Here is an 18,277-nt window from a genome sequence, read left to right as displayed (position 1 = left end):
ATCTTATAGTTTCATGGGAAAAGGACAAGATGAAGCAGCTTAGAAGGATGGGGAGATGATTTAGAGACTGGTCTAACATGAAACACTGGTGAACTAATTCATTAGTTGTTATGGAGATACAAAGACTGAGGAAAACTTTGGGGAGGGGACTATCAACCATTTCTTTGAGTGGCAGGGGGACAAAGGCAAAGGCAAAATTTGTAATTGAGCTAAGTCTATGTAAGGTAGTGAAAATAATTTGAAACAACTGTATCAGAGTATTCTTAGGATTATAGGATTTTATATTTCTAAATGGAAAGGATTATAAAGGCAATCTAGTTCAATAAAATAACTTTACAAATGAAGAAAATGAAGCCAAGTTGCTAATTATCAAAGGCCATATAGGCAGCAAGTGAAAAAGTCAAGTTTAAATGTAGTTCCGTGAGACTATAAATGACTTCTAGAATTTGCAGAGAACTTTGGAACTAATGGCTGTTCTTCAATAATTTCTATATAATTTCCTTAAAAATAGACTATATAGTTATATTATTTATGTATACACATATAAAGATATAGATATATATGGAACTGCTCTCATGTATACTATGGGATAGTATATGTGTATATCTCTGTATATATTCATATATAGGTGAATATATATTCACACATATATGTACATATGTGTATATGTGTGCATATAAATTCCTACATGCACATAAACACATAAATGTATAGCATAAATGTGTACATATACAGATATATACTTGTATAAACAGATGCACAAGTGTGAATTTGTGTGTGTGTTAGAAGCTTTCCTAGACAGGAGCTATCAGCTAAGAAAATTGGATAATTCAGTTCAATCTATTAGTTTATTATTGAGATATTGAGGTATGGAGTTCAATAAATTATCAGTGACTTCCCTCCATGCCTTTAATAGTTTTTTGCATAGAGTCTCAACATTATAAAGTATTCTTCTTTAAGTCAGTATATTCTCTTTCAAATCTATTTGATCAAATTGATGCAGAGTGAAATGAGCAGAAGCAGGAGAACATTGCACACAAAAATTGAAACATTGTCGCACAATCAAATGTAATAGATGTTGCTACTGGTAGTAATGCAATAACCCAAGATAACATCAAGGAGCTTATGAGGATGAATGTTATACACATCCAGAGAAAGAATTGTGGGAGTAGAAATGCAGAAGAAAAACTTATGACATCATGTGGTTCTATGGGTAAATGAATGGGGATTTTGGTTTTAAAAGATCACTCTATTACAAATATGAATAATATGGAAATAGGTTTTGATCAATAATATATGTGTAATCCAGTGGAGTTCCAGGAGGGGGAAGGGAAAAGGGGAGGGAAAGAGCATGAGTTATGTAACTATGGAAAAATTATTCTAAATCAATGAATTAATTAACCAACAAAAAAATTAAAATCTCTTTTTTCTACTTGTAAAACAAAAACAAATCTATTTCAGTAAAGACATATATAACCATCTCTGTATACATGCATTATAATTCTAGCATATAACATATTTTTGTAATATTTGATACATTTGATGAAGTCTTCCTATCTTCTTTTGTTGCCATGAAATTATTTTCTTTTTGTGAAAAAAAAAAGATTTTTCCAAACACACCCACATACACCTACACCAAGGAAGAGAAATAGAGAAGGAAAGAAAAGGAATTTCTTTATAAACAGAGAAAATAAAAGTTTTGACATGAAATCACATATTTCCATTCATATTATTTTAATTGCATAGTTCATTCCATGCATTACTTTAAGATCTGTCCTTATCTTTTTTTCCTTGTGTACTTTTCTCTGAAGTTAAAAAAAATAAAGAATTAGATGTTAATTTTTAAGGGGGAATGGTCAAGAATATTGTCCACTTTCTTTCCCCCAAACCCCTGAAAAAGTGAGATAAAATCCCAAAAACCATGAAAAATAAAAAGCACAGCCAAGCAAAAGAAATATGCAATACTTCTGTTCAAAATATGTATAATTATATCACCTTTATGTCAGGAGGTAAGTAACATAATTCATCAAAGTGCTTCTGGAGCCATCATTTTTCACCATATGCATCAGAGTTCATAATTTTTCTATTTTTGTATTTTTAGATGGTTCTGAAAGTTTTATGAATTGTTTTCCTTCAAAATTTTGTTTTGTGCTGTCTCTGTCCAGTTGTATATACTTCACTCTCTATCAGATCACACTATTCAGGATTCTTGGTAATCATCTCTCTCATCTAAATGAAAATAAAATTCCATTACAATTCATATTTCATGACTTGTTTTATCTTTCTCCTGAATTAATGAGCACTACATTAAATTCTATTTTTTCCCATTTTTCCTTTTTCCTTTTCCCTTTCCCTTTTTTTCCCTTTAATTTTTCTGTTAGGTCTTGCCTTGTTTCCTTTCTCCACTGAATCCCTTCTTCAAGGTTAGGGAGTTTCTTTTGCTTGTGACTAATGTCTCTCTAATTTTATTTCCCCTCTTTCATTCCTTCCAAATCTCAGCTTGTTTCCTTATTAAGTATAATTTGACATTAAGGACAACTGAGCGGTATAGGATTAAATGGATGGCCCAGAGTCCAAAATATTTATCTTCCTGAGTTTAAATTTGGCCTCAGACATTTACTTCTATATAGTCTCTGCAATTCACTTTAAATTGTGTATCTCAGTTTCCTCATCTATAAAATGATCTGGAGAACTATAGAAATTTCTTAGCTGTTTGACCCTGAGCAAGTCACTTAACCCTAACAGCCTCACCTTTGCTGTTCTATCTTAGAATTGATACTAAAATAGCACATAAGGTTGTTTTTTTTTTTAATTAAATGACCTAGAGGAAGAAATGTCAAACTATTGCAATATCTTTGCCAAAAATACCCCAAATATGGTCATAAAGAGTTTGACATTACTGAAAAACTACAAAAAAATCTACATCAAATTGTTGTGTGTATGTGTGTGTACATTTTGAGCATTCAGTTGTTTAGATTATATGACTAAATTTCTGATCCCCACTCTCTCCAAACTTTTCTGTCTGTATATTCTTCTTCTCACCCTCATTATGAAAAATGACAAGTTTTACTTCTTTTTAATTTTTTTCTATACAAGTGTATTCATTTTACCCTCAGTTCTTTTTTTTTTCTTCTTGAACTTGCTAGAAGAGAACCAATACTCATTCCATTTTGGGAGTAAAAGTCAGTTGCTATGGTTTCTCATTGGATTTCTTGATCATTATTCAGTGTGATGAGAATTTCAACTTTTTGCTGGAGTTGGTGAGGGAGAATTGGGCAGCCTGCCTCTACTCAGGCAGCTGTCTTGGCTGTAACCCCACATGATTATTTTTCTGATTCCTCTTTTACCTGTCTGATTACTTTTTAAATCATTTTTGCTTTTTTATCTCCCCCAACCCCTTGCAATACCTTAGGCATTCCTTCTTACCAGTATTCTTAAAATTCTTTTCCTTAAAGATTTCATCTATATGCATTGCTTAAATTATCACTTCTAAGCAGATAACTACCAAAATGAGTAATCCAACTCCAATTTCTTCCATAAGAACTGATTCTACTTTCATTCCCTTTTGGACATCTTTTCCTATCAATCCTAACAACAATTCTAGTTCAAGAAGTTTAAGAAATATTCTTGAAGTCACCAAATCTGTCCTTAACTTGTATCTATTAATGAAAACAAATACTCTGAGGCAGAGCAGTATTAAACATCCAAATAGTCTTGGGGTTACCTTTTTTCCCCCAACCTTGATGGTTTAGTTGTTCTCTGGTGGTTCAGATACTCTCATTCTTGTGTCTCCTGGACAGGCCCCACTCAAGCTATTTTAGCATCTCTTTGCACTATGTAAGAAGTCTCCTGGATGGTTTAGAAACCTTAAGCAGTTATTTAATAAAATAATATAATTATATATATATATACATATATATATATATCTTCTAAAGAAGTACATTTATCATATCTGTATCCTTTGCTAGATTCTCCTCCAGAACATGCTATATAACTGTACATAGTCCCTCAGGATTCTGTCTTGGGTCATCTTCTCTTCTCCTTCCATTCTTTTTCACTAAGTAATTTTATTAGCTCTCATAATTTAATTGCCATTTTTATGAAGATAATTCTCAAATCTACCTTTCTTCCTCTAATTCCTCACTTACTTCCAATTTCATATCTCAAACTGCTTTTCAGACTTCTAAAATTGGATATGAAGGAGAAAACTCAATATGTCCAAAATAGAACACATTTTCTTTCCCCCCTAACTCTCCTTTCTTCCTGCCTTCCTATTGCTATGAAGGGCAATATTCTTTCAGTCCTTCAGACTCCCAATGGTTTCCAGATTTCTCATTATCTCTCACTTCACCATATCCCAATGATGATAGACTTATTGATTTAACCTCTACAAAATATCTTAAGTATGCTCCTTTCTCTCCTCTTTTTAAAAAATCCTTATCTTCTGTCTTTGAATCAATTCTGTGTATTGGTTTCATGGCAGAAGAGAAGTAAGGGTTAGGCAATGAAGGTTAAATGACTTGTTCAGGATCACACAGCTATGAAGTGTCTGAGAATCCAGGACCTCCTATCTCTAGCCCTGGCTCTCAATCCACTGAGCTACCACCTCCTTTTTCTCTTCTGATACTGCTACCAATCTAGAACAGGCCCTCATGATCTCACAACTTAATTGTGTCTGAGTTTGTCTGCCTACAGTTTCTTCCTACTAAAACCCATACTCCATTAAATCATTAAAATTATTTTCCTAAAATAATTTCTGATCTTTTCATCCTTCTACTAGGTAAAATCCAGTGGCTTTTATTGATTCTTGTATGAAATAATCTCCGTGAGGACAGGAACTGATTATTGTCTCATTTTGCAGCCCTAGTGTTTAGTACAGTGCCTGGCACATGAAAGTATCTAAATGTTTATTAAATGAATGAATATGCTAGATATGTCTCTGCTACAGTATCCAACCTCACCCTTTCTTTACAAATTTTAAAATACAATTCCCATCTACATATATTAATTTAAGACAATATTTAAATTGAAAATTTAACAGATTTTAATTTGTGATATGTGATTTCATTACATAGGATACAATGTTAAGCAATATATTAATTCATTTACTATGGTCATTTTTACAATTCTAATATAAAGTTTATAAAAACTAGCTACTATAGATTAATTTTTGTATCAAAGTTTTGCTCTGAAATTTATATTCAACTATAATTTACTATGCAGAACCCGTCCTCAGTGAATGTCTTTAGAGAATGACAATTTCCCAAAAACTATAAAGCCTTATATAATATTGGTACTTCACAATTTAGATGCAGAGAAAATCTTGAATAATGATTTTCCTTAATTCAGGTATTTTGACTGCAGGGAGAATTTATTTAAAAGAGGAAGCAGTAGGGTTTCTTAACCAAGATAAATTAATTGTAAAAATAATTGAGTAAAGACTCTTTAATTTATTTGTTATTTCTTTATGATGATGATTTTCCCCCAATATAAACATTATTTTATTTGGTCATTTCTAAACAATATTCCTTGGAAACAAAGATCCTTTTTTTTCCTCCCCCTCCCACTAACCCTCCCCTAGCCAACGCACAATTCCACTGGGTATCACATGTGTCCTTGATTCAAACCCTTTTCCATGTTGATGGTATTTGTATTAGGGTGTTCATTTGGAGTCTCTCCTCATTCATGTCCCCTCAATACCTATAGTCAAACAGTTGCTTTTCATCAGTGCTTTTACTCTCACAGTTTGTCCTTTGCTTTGGATAGTGTTTTTTTCTCCTAGATCCCTGCAGGATGTTGAGGGACATTGCTTTGAGACTAATGGAGAAGTCCATTACATTCTCTTGTACCACAGTGTATCAGTCTCTGTGTACGTTTTCCTGGTTCTGCTCTTTTCGCTCTGCATCTCTTCCTGAAGGATGTTCCAGTCTCCATGTAATTCCTCCACTTTATTATTTCTTTTAGCACAATAGTATTCCATCATCAACATATACCACAATTTGTTCAGTCATTCCCCAATTGAAGGGCATCCCCTCATTTTCCAATTTTTGGCCACCACAAAGAGTGCAGCTACAAATATTCTTATACAAGTCTTTTTCCTTATTATTTCTTTGGGGTACAAGCCCAGCAGTGCTATGGCTGGATGATAGGGCTGACAGCCTTTTATTGCCCTTTGGGCATAGTTCCAAATTGCCCTCCAGAATGGATGGATCAATTCACAACTCCAGGAGCAATGAATTAATGTCCCAACTTTGCAACATCCCCTCTAACATTCATTACTTTCCTTTGCTGTCATATTAGCCAATCTACTAGGTGTGAGGTGATAAATCAGGGTAGTTTTGATTTGCATCTCTCTGATTATAAGAGATTTAGAGCACTTTTTCATGTGCTTATTAATAGTTTTGATTTCCTTGGGTGTCCCTTGCCCATTTATCAATTGGATAATGGCTTGATTTTTTGTACAATTGATTTAGCTCTTTATAAATTTGGGTAATTAGACCTTTGTCAGAGGATTTTGTTATGAAAATTGTTTCCCAATTTGTTGCTTCCCTTCTCAAATTGGTTACATTGGTTTTGTTTGTACAAAAACTTTTTAATTTGATGTAATCAAAATTGTTTATTTTACATTTTACGACTCTATGTCTTGCTTGGTTTTAAGGTCTTTCCCTTCTCACAGGTCTGACATGTGTACTATTGTGTGCTCCCCTTATTTAATTATAGTTTCCTTCTTTATATTCAAGTCATTCACCCATTCTGAGTTTATCTTGGTGTAAGGTGTGAGGTGTTGATCCAAACCTGATCTCTCCCACACTGTCTTCCAGTTTTCCCAGCAGTTTTTGTCCAATAGTGGGGTTTTGTGCCAGAAGCTGGGCTATTTGGGTTTGTTATATACTGTCTTACTGGGGTCACTTACCCCAAGTTTATTCCACTGATCCTCCTTTCTGTCTCTTAGCCAGTACCAAATTGTTTTGATGACCACTGCTTTATAATAGAGTTTGAGATCTGGGACTGCAAAGCCACCTTCCTTTGTATTTTTTTTTTTATTATTTCCTTGGATATCCTTGACCTTTTGTTCTTCCAAATGAACTTTATTATGGTTTTTTCTAAGTCAGTAAATATTTTTTTTTGGAAGTTCAATGGGTATAGCACTAAATAGATGAATAAGCATGGGTAGGATGGTCATTTTTATTAGATTGGCTCAACCTATCCATGAGCAGTTAATATTTTTCCAATTGCTAAAGTCTAGTTTTAGTTGTGTGGAGAATGTTTCATAGTTGTGTTCATATAGTTCCTGTGTTTGTCTTGGCAGATAGATTCCTAAGTATTTTATTTTGTCTAAAGGGATTTTGAATGGGATTTCTATTTCTAGTTCTTGAGTCTGAGCTGTGTTGGAAATATATAGAAATGCTGATGAATTATGCGGGTTTATATTGTAACCTGCAACTTTGCTAAAGTTGTTCATTATTTCTACTAGCTTTTTTGTTGATTATCTAGGATTCTTTAAGTAGACCATCATGTCATCTGCAAAGAGCGATAACTTGGTCTCCTCCTTGCCTATTTTGATGCCTTCAATTTCTTTTTCTTCTCTAATTGCTACTGCTAGTGTTTCTAGTACAATGTTAAATAATAGAGGTGATAATGGGCATCCTTATTTCACTCTTGGTCTTATTGAGAATGCATCTAGTTTATTCCTATTACAGATGATGTTAGTTGATGGTTTTAGATATATACTGTTTATTAATTTTAGGAATGACCCTTTTATTCCTATGCTTTCTAGTGTTTTTAGAAGGAATTGGTGTTGTGCTTTAAAAAGTCTTTTTCTGAATCTATTGAGATAATAATGTGATTTTCATCTGTTTGTTTGTTGATATGGTCAATTATGTGGATGGTTTTACTAATATTGAACCAATCCTGCATTCCTGCTATAAATCCTACTTGATCATAGTGAGTGACCCTCCTGATCACTTGCTGGAGTCTTTTTGCTAATATCCTATTAAGATTTTTGCAACTATATTCATTAGGGAGATTGGTCTATAATTTTCTTTCTCCCTTTTTGACCTGCTTGGTTTTGGAATCAGTACCATGTTTGTGTCATGAAAGGAATTTGGTAGAAATCCCTCTTTGCTTATTATGTCAAATAGGTTGTATAGTATTGGGGTTAGCTGTTCTTTGAATGTTTGATAGAATTCACTTGTGAATCCATCAGGCCCTGGGGATTTTTTTCTTAGGGAGTTCTTTGATGACCTGTTGGATTTCATTTTCTGATATGGGATTGTTTAAGAATTATATTTCTTCTTCTGTTAGTCTAGGCAATTTATAGTTTTGTAAATATTCATCCATATCACCTAGTTTGGTATATTTATTGCCATATAGTTGGGCAAAGTAGTTTTGAATATTTCCTTAATTTCCTCTTCATTAGAAGTGAGGTCCCGCTTTTCATCCTTGATGCTGTTAATTTGCCTTTCTTCTTTCCTTTTTTTAATTAGATTGACCAGTACTTTGTCTATTTTGTCAGTTTTTTCAAAGTTTCAACTTCTAGTCTTTTTTATTAGTTTAATAGTTCTATCATTTTTTATTTTATTAATTTATCCCTTAATTTTTAGGATCTCTAGTTTGTTTTTTTTCTGGGGATTTTAATTTGTTCCCTTTCAAGTTTTTTGATTTGCATTTCCAATTCATTGATCTCTGCCCTCCCTAATTTGTTAATATATGCACTCAATGATATGAATTTTCCTCTGAGTACTGCTTTGGCTGCATCCCATAACTTTTGAAAGGATGTCTCACCATTGTCATTTTCCTCAATGAAATTATTAATTGTTATGATTTCTTCTTCTAATTGATTTTGGAGAATTATATTATTTAATTTGCAATTTATTTTTGATGTGGCTCTCCATTAACTCTTTCCAATCAATATTTTTATTGCCTTATGATCTGAAAAGGTTGCATTTATTATTTCTGCTTTTCTGCATTTGTATGCCATGTTTCTGTGACCTAATATATGATCTATCTTTGTGAATGTGACATGTAGTGCTGAGAAGAAGGTGTATTCCTTTTTGTCCCTATTTATTTTTCTCCATATGTATATTAATTCTAATTTTTCTAAGATTTCATTCACATCTTTTACCTCTTTTTTATTTATTTTTTTGGTTTGATTTATCTAAATTTGATAGTGGTTGATTCAAGTCTCCCACTAACATGATTTTACTCTCTATTTCCTCCTTCAACTCTCCTAGTTTCTCAATTAGAAATTTGGATGCTATACCATTTGGTGCATACATGTTGATTAGTGATAATTCCTCATGGTCTATACTCCTTTTTAACAGAATATATTTATCTTCCCTATCCCTTTTGATCTGGTCTATTTTTGCTTTGGCTTTGTCAGATATCATGATTGCAGTTCCTGCTTTCTTTCTATCAGTTGGGGCCCAAAAGGTCTTACTCCATCCTTTAATTCTAACCTTGTGAGTATCAACCCGCCTCATATGTGTTTCTTGAAGACAACATATAGTAGGGTTTTGGGTTCTAATCCAATTTGCTATTTGTCTACATTTTATGGGTGAGTTCATCCCATTCACATTCAAAGTTATGATTGACACTTTTGGATTCCCTGGCATTTTGATATCTTCCCCTAATTCTGACCTTTCTTCTTTAGCTATAGCCTTTTAAACCATTGATTTACTTTAGATCCTTCCCCCTAGTCTCCTCCCTTGATATGCTTCCCTTTCTGTCCCCTCCCTTTTTTGTTCCCTTCCCCTCCCCCCTCTCCTTCCCTTCCTTTTTATACTCCATTCCCCCTCCCTCCCCCTACTTAATTTCCCTTTCTCTCTTACCCTGATGGATAAGAGAATTCAGGATCCCAATGGATCTAGATGTTCTTCCCTCTCAGAGTTGATTTCACTGAGAGTAAGTTTTAAGTAATACCACTTCGCACTCTCTTCCTCTCCTTCTCATATGAGAATTCTTCCCCTCCCCTTCCCATGTGTCTTTATATGGGGAAGATTACTCTATTTAGTTTTCCCCCCTCTATTTCTTGAAGTAAATCTTAGTATCATCAATGATTCCCCCCTCCCTTTTTCTTCCTTTTCCCCCTTTCACCAAATCATCTTAATGCCCCAATCTTTCCCTAAGAGTGATTCTTCTAACTACTCTTATGATGCTTACAATTTTTGAGAGTTACACATTACATTTTCCCCACATATTAATAAATATAATTTGATATAAATGTAGTCTTTATAGAAGAGAGTTTGACTTAAAGAAAAAGATAAGATTTTTCTCCTTTTCCCTTTCTTTCATATTTACCTTTTCATGTTTCTCTTGCTCTCTGAGATTGGATGTCAAATTTTCCACTAAGTTCTGGTCTTTTCTTACAAATACTTGGAAATCTTCTATTTTGTTGAATGCTCATACTCTCTCCTGGAAGTATATAGTCAGTTTTGATGGGTAGTTGATTCTTGGTTGGAGACCCAGCTCTCTTGCCTTTCTAAATATCACATTACATTCTTTGTAGTCTCTTAGCATGTTAACTGCTAAGTCATGCAAGACCTTTTGTATCCAACTCACAATTCCACTGGGTTTTACATGAGTCCTTGATTAAAACCTATTTCTATATGGTTGATTTTTGCACTGGGGTGATCATTTAGAGTCTATATTCCCAATCATATCCCCATCAACCCATGTGATTGAGCACTTGTTTTTCTTCTGTGTTTCCACTCCCACAACTTTTCCTCTGAATGTGGATAGCATTCTTTCTCATAAATCCCTCCAAATTGTTCTGGATCATTGCATTGCTACTAATAGAGAAGTTCATTATATTCAATTGTACCATAGTGTATCAGTCTCTGTGTAAAATGTTCTCCTGGTTCTGCTCTTTTCACTCTGGATCAATTCCTGGAGGTCATTCCAGTTCACATGGAATTCTTCCAGTTCATTATTCCTTTAGGCACAATAGTATTCTAGCACCAACATATACCACAATTTGTTCAGCCATTGCCTAATTGGAGGGCATGCTCTCATTTTCCTATTTTTTGCCACCACAAAGAGTTGAGCTCTGAATATTCTTGTACAAGTCTTTTTTTCCTTATTCTCTCTTTGGGGTATAAACCCAGCAGTACTATGACTGGATCAAAGGGCACACTGTCTTTCAATGCCCATTGGTCATAATTCCAAATTGCCTTCCAGAAAGGTTAGATCAATGTACAACTCTTTTAGCAATGCATTATTATCCCAATTTTGCCACATCCCCTTCTTTTTGGTTTGGTCTATCCTGCTTTTGGTGGCTTACTGCTATTTCTCCAATTGGGTATTCCTGTCTTTTAAACTGTTATTTTATTTTTGAACTATTTCCCACATTTCTTGCCAAAATTCTCCCATCTTTTTAAGAAGCTCAGATTTATATACTTTTTAAATTTTGTGTATATTTTTTATTAATTTATCTGGTACATTTTGAACATTATTCCTTGGTTACAAGAATTGTATTATTTCAATTCCTTCCCTCCCCTCACCCTTCCCATAGCTGATGCACAATTTCACTGGGTATTACATATATTCTTGATCAAAACCTTTTTTCATGTTTTTGGTGTTTGCATTAGGTTGTTCATTTAGAGTCTACAACCCTAACCATATCCTCATGACCCATATAATCAAGCAGGTGTATTCCTTGTTGTCCCTATTTATTTTTCTCCACATATCTACTAAATCTACTAAAGTTTTCTAAGATTTCATTCACTTCTCTTACCTCTTTCTTATTTTTTTTTGGTTTGATTTATCTAATTCTGATAGAGGAAGGTTCAGGTGTCCCACTAATATAGTTTTTCTATCTATTTCATCATTGAAATCCACTAGTTCCTCCTTTAGAAATTTGGATGTTATACAATTTGATGCATACATGTTGACTACTGATATTTCCTTGTTGTCTATACTTCCTTTTATCAGTATGTAATTACCTTCCCTATCTCTTTTAACTCTTTTACTTTGGGTTTGTCAGATATCATGATTGTGACACTTGGCTTCTTTTTATTCGTTAATGCCCAATAGATTTGGCTCCATCCTGTTATTTTTACCCTATGAATGTCTACCTTCCTCATGTGTGTTTCATGTAGACATCTTATTGTAGGGTTTTGGTTTCTAATTTACTCTGCTATTTGCTTGAGTTTTATGGGTGAGTTTATTCCATTCACATTCAGAGTTATGATTACCAGCTGTGTATTTCCCAACATTTTGATTTCCACTCCTAGTCCTACCTATTCTTCTCTCACTATTTCCTTCTACACCAATGTTTTATTTATTTAGTTCCCTAACTCCCACCCTTATTTTACTTCCCTTTCTACCCCCCCTTCTTATTCCCCTCTCATTTTCTTTACAGTCTTTTAAAACTATACCCCGAAGTCTCCCTCCCTTCTACTGCTTCCCTCCCCACTTGTCTGTTTGTTACCCTTCTACTTCCTTATAGGGCACAAATCAATTCTCTGCCCCAATGTATTTGGTTGTTCTTCCCTCTTTGAGTCAATTTCAATGCACCTAAGAATAGAATATTTCTTATCTCTAATCTCTGTACTCTTCCAGTGTTTTGATGTTCTACCCCCTTCCTGCCATGTACTTCTTTGTGACATATAAATTTATTCCATTTTGTTTCTTTTCCCATTTCTTTTAGTATTAACCTCTTTTTTAGCTCTAGTTGTATACACACACATATATGTATTCATGCATACATATATCTATATACATATTTATGTCTTGGCATTTCATACTATACAGTTTTCACTGTTCCTTTTTGGTGTAATTTTTCTAACTGCCCAGGTGTTAATAACAATTTTTAAGAGTTACCAATGACCTCTTTTCTTATAGGGATACATAACATTTTAACTTTTTTGGTCTCTTAAAAAAAGGTTTGTTTTGTTTTGTTGTTGTTATTTTCCCTCTTTCTTAATTACCTTTTGATGATTCTCTTGAATTCTGTGCTTGGGGATCAAATTTTCTGTCCATGTCTGGTCTTTTCTTTACAAGTAATTGGAATTCTTCTATTCTGTTAATTGACCATACTTTCCTCTGTAAGAATATAGTCAGTTTTGCTGGGTAGTTGGTTCTTGCTTATAGACCTAGTTCCCTCACTATATGGAATATCATATTCCATGCCTTTCAATCCTTCAGTATAGATGCAGCCAGATCCTATACTATGCTCATTGTGGTTCCATGGTATCTGAATGACTTCTTCTTAGCAGCTTGTAATGTTTTTTTTTTTCCTTATTCTGATAGTTCTTGAATTTGGCTGTAACATTCCTGGGTATTGTCAGCTGGGGAGTAAGTACAGGAAGTGATCTGTGGATTCTTTCAATCTCCACTTTTCCCTCTTGTACTAGAATATTGGGGCAGTTTTCTTGGATAATTTCCTGTAGAATGATGTCCAGGATTTTTCTTTTGTCATGGTCTTCCAGTAGATCAATGATTCTTAAGTTGTCTCTCCTGGAATGATTTTCTAAATTTTTGGTTTTGTGAATGAGGTGCTTCATATTTTCCTCAATTTGTTTCATTCTTTTGGTTTTGTTTTAGTGTCCTTTTGCCTTTTGAAGTCACTTGCTTCTAGGTGTTTTTAAAGACTGGATTTTATCCCTGGCTTTTTGGTCATCCTTCTCCTTCTGGTCTGATTTTCTTTGGAGGTCATCTTTAATCTCTTTTGCCTCATTTTCAAGCTGATTAATATTGGTTTTCAAGATACTGTTTTCTGTTTTCAGATGACTTATCTTGCTTTTTAAGTTCTTTTCTCAGTTGTATTCAGCCTCTCTTAATGGTGTTTTTAATTGCATTTTGAGTTCCTCCAAGGCCTGTATCTAATTCTCTAGGATTTCTGTTTATTTGCTTGGTGTTCCCTCATCCTTCTCTGTTCTATTTGCTCTTTCTTCATTGCCTGTATAAAAGCTATAGATTGTAATTTCTTTTTTATTTTTCTGTTGTTTGCTCATATTTACCACTTCTTTACTCTCTGCAGTTGCCTGTGCTTTTTCTTCTCTATTTTATTTTTTTTTGGATCTGTGGTTTTGGGGTCCTCTATCAGCCTTCTCTTTCATAGTCAGCAAATCTCTCAGTGCAGTCTATGGGGGAGGGGTGTTGGACCTTGAGCTTCCCTGCCCTTTGAAGGCTTTGATGGGATTAAGTCCAGCTGGGTTCAGCTGCATATGCCCTGAGGTCAAAACCTAGGGAAGGGGGGGTGGCAATATGGAGTGTCTCAGCTGCTGCAACTAGGCTATCTGCTTTGCACATTTTCTCCAGTTGCTTACCCACTGCCTGTGTTTGATGCTCTGGCACAGCTTTGCCCACAAGGTACTCCTTTCAGACCAGAGCCTTTGCCCAAGCTGAGGTTCCAGCTACCACTGGAGCCTTAGTGCTCTAGGTGAAGGGACCCTTGGATCTTTCTTCTTCCTTCCCCTTAAACCAAGTGTTCTCAAATTCAGGCTTTTGGGTAGTGTACCTTTTAAGTTGAGTCCAATAGGAGCTTTCCTTCCCTCTGCCATGTTTTTCAGTTTGATTTTCATTCCCCTGGGATCATTTAGTTTGTAATCAGTAAGGAAGGGTTACCAGAGATCTGAGCTTTTGCTGCCTCTATGCCGTCATCTTGACTCTGCTTCTTCCCAATTTTAATTCTTCAAGATCTTGTGTTCCATTTCCATTTGTGGGGGAACAGATTGGTTGCATTTGTTTGTATTTTCTCTTCTGCTATTTCCTCTGTAGTCTTGATTCTTCCTCCATAAAAATTTATTCAGAATCAATGCTTTCTTCTTGTTCTTCTTGGTGTCTGGAAGTTGTTTTTCCTGGGTGTTGTTTGTCACCATTATGGTGGTTTTCCCTTCCCTTTCCAGTAAGAAGTCTGAGTGATGAGGGCAGATTTCTGTGTATGGAGCTAAGGAATGTGTTTTTTGCCTGAGGCCACCACTCAAGTGTCTGCAGCTTCTACAGTTTGCTGTCCTTCTCTGAACTATCACTGTAGGAGTCCAAGGTCTGCGATCTTCAGTCCACTGGGGTCTCAGAACTAGCTGCTCTCAGGGGTATGTCTTTAGTGGTCTTAGTCATATGCTAAGGAACTATATGTGGCCCTTGCTCACTCTAGAAGTTCCCCTCACTCACTCACTGCACTGGCTCTGACTCTGACTTTGTAGATTCGGTGGGGGAGGTTTTATTAGTTCACATTTTAGTGGAAGCTATTTCACCCCCTTATATTGTGGAAATGCCCAAATCCCACTTTCCTTCAATGTTGTGCCTTTCTGTGGAATCCCTTTTTTATATTAATTTGGTTTTTTCTTGCCTTTTGAAGTAGTCTATATAGGTAGATGGTGAGAAGAGGAAGAGTCTGGGTTTATATCACCACCATGTTTACCTGGAAGTTGTAAAGTCTCTTTAAAAAATCATATCTACAGAATTATGACATGCCTCAGGGAGGAAGTAATTCAGTTTCTGATTCTTCACTCTCAATAGTCAGAATCAATACTATACTGAATTAACATATAACATGTCTTCTGTTTGATAATAAAGGCAAAGATGCACTATTCTATTAACTTAAAGTATTTGTCATTCAATTATTAAATGTTTATTATTCATCAGACACTGTGCTAAGTGCAAAGAAAAAATTGAGAAGCAAAAATAAATGACGTGGCTAAATAATGAGCAAAAATCATGCAACACCTGTTGACAAATAATATATATTCTAATGGGGGACAAAGCAAATGAGAGTATCTGAAAGAATAAAGTATTAAAAGGTAAACTGTTGAGAAAGTCATCAATGAATTACCTAACAAAAATCTTCAAGGAACAGATGGATTCAGAAATGAATTATAATGATTAAAGAATAATTCATTTCAAAATTATAATTCAGAAAAAGAGTTGACAGAGGACCTCTACCAAATTCCTTTTATGACACAAGTATGATGTTGATACATGAAACAGGAAAAACAAAAAGAGAAAGAAAACTATAGACCAATATCGCTAATGGATATTGATGAAAAAATTTTCAACAAAATACTAGCAAGATTATAGACATCTCACAAGGATATTTGGTCAAATCAATTAGAAAACCAACAGAAATCATATGATTATTTTAATAAATGCTGAAAAAGTTTTTGACAAAATATAATACCTATTCATTTAAAACACTAGAGAACTACTGAGATAAATGGAGTAGTCCTCAAAATGAAAAATGACATCTATTGAAAAATATCAGCAAATAGTATCTATAATAGGGATCAGCTAGAAAAGCAGATTCCAAATAAGATCAGGATGAAATAAGGATGCCCTTCTCATCACTAATATTCAGTTCTGTACTAGAAATGCTAGCTATAGGAGTATAATAAGGAGAAATTTAAGGAATTAGAATAGACAATAAAGAAATAAAGTTATCCCTCTACATATATATATATATCATGATATACCTAGAGCATAATAGATAGTAAAACATAAGACTAATGAACAAAAAAATTAAAACACCTCAGTAAAGTTTCAGAATACAAAATAAATCCATAAAAAATCATTATCCTTTCTCTACTACCAGTGAAACTAAACTACAAAAAAAAGAGAAATCCAATTTAAAATAACTCTAGACAATATAAATTTCCTGAGAATATACCTTACAATATATACCCGAAAGTATATGATCATAATTACAAAACACTTTTCACAGAAATAAATTCAGATGTAAACAATTAAAAAAACATTATTTCTTCATGGGTACACCAACCCAATATAATAAAAATGATATTTTTTCTAAATTAATTTGCTTATTCCATAGTGATCAAACTACCCAAAAAGTATCTCATAAAGCTAGAAAAAAGTAACAAAATTCATTTGGAACTATGGTGGTGAATCTGTGGCACATGTACCAGAGAGGGCACATAGAGTCCTCTCTGTGGTCTCCATGGTCTGCTAGAGTTTGTTACTAAAAAGACAGAGGAACTCCTTCTGATCTGTTCCCTTCCCCCTCTCCACCATTCCTGGGGACATTTTTTCACTTCACTCACTCCTCTTCCCAGAAGCTCAATGGGAGCATTTTCTCCTTCCCTTGTCTGGAGTAAGTGGGAGGTGGGTGGCAGTAGTCAGTAAAGGAAGCACAGCAAGCAGTCTTTGGAGAGTGGGGCACAACATAAGATTTCTAAAAGTTTCACCATCACTAATCTAGAGGAACAAAATACCTAGAAGACCAAGGACATTAATGAAAAAAATATACAATAGAATGTGGCTTAGCTATAACAGATCTCAAAATATATTGGCTAAGAAATGGAGTGAAGAAACAAAGAAATAGAATAGCCACATACCAGGCAATTGTAAATGATCATCATGATCTCTTGTTCATTGAACTCAATGAACCAAGCTTTTGAAAGAAGAACTCCCTATTTGACAAAATCTGCTGGGAAATTTAGAAATCAGTTTGGTGAAAATTAGGCATAGACCAATACCTCATGCCATATATAAAATTAAAGTGAATAAGGTGATTTATAAGTAAAGGGTGAGGTAACAGCTAGGTGGCTCAGTGGATGTACATCCAACCAGGTCCAGAGGTATTGATTCTAAGATGGAAAATAAGTATTTAAAAAAAAGAAATAAGACTAATTTATAAACAAATTAGAGGAGCACAAAATATTTACCTATAAACCCTAAACAAAAGGGGAAAATTTAGGTAAAAATAAGACAGAGAATACTGTGAGAAGTCAAACAGATAACTTTCCCTACATTAAATTAAAAAAAAAACATTTTAGTACAAATCAAAGTAATATAACCAAGATAAAAGGCAAACAAACAAATGGGAAGAAATCTTTACAGCAATTCTCTCTAAGGATTCATTTATCACATAGATAGAGGAATGAGTCAGATTTAGAAAAATGCAAAGTACTTCACAAATCTCAAATGGTCATACGATATGACAGGCAATTCTCAGATGCAAAATATTAAATCTTTAGACATATGAAAATATGTTGCAAATTACTATTGATAAGAGAAATGCAAATAAAAGCAACTCTGAGGGACCACCTCAAACACATCAGACTGGCTAACATAGCAAAAATATGAAAAATTGTAAATATTGGAAGGAATGTTGAAAAATCAGGACAATACACTTCTGGTGGATCTGTGAACTGATATCATCATTCTGGAGGGCAATCTAGAGCCATGACCAAAGTACCATTAAACTGTGTATATCTTTTTACTTAGCTATATCACTACCTGGTCTATATTTTAAAGAGATTAAACATAGGGCAAAAATAAACCTGTTAAAATATTTATAGTATCCTGTTCTGTGATGGCA

Source organism: Monodelphis domestica, chromosome 6 (assembly GCF_027887165.1).
Source record: "Monodelphis domestica isolate mMonDom1 chromosome 6, mMonDom1.pri, whole genome shotgun sequence".
Lineage (NCBI taxonomy): Eukaryota > Metazoa > Chordata > Mammalia > Didelphimorphia > Didelphidae > Monodelphis > Monodelphis domestica.
Note: the sequence above shows the minus strand (reverse complement) of the source record.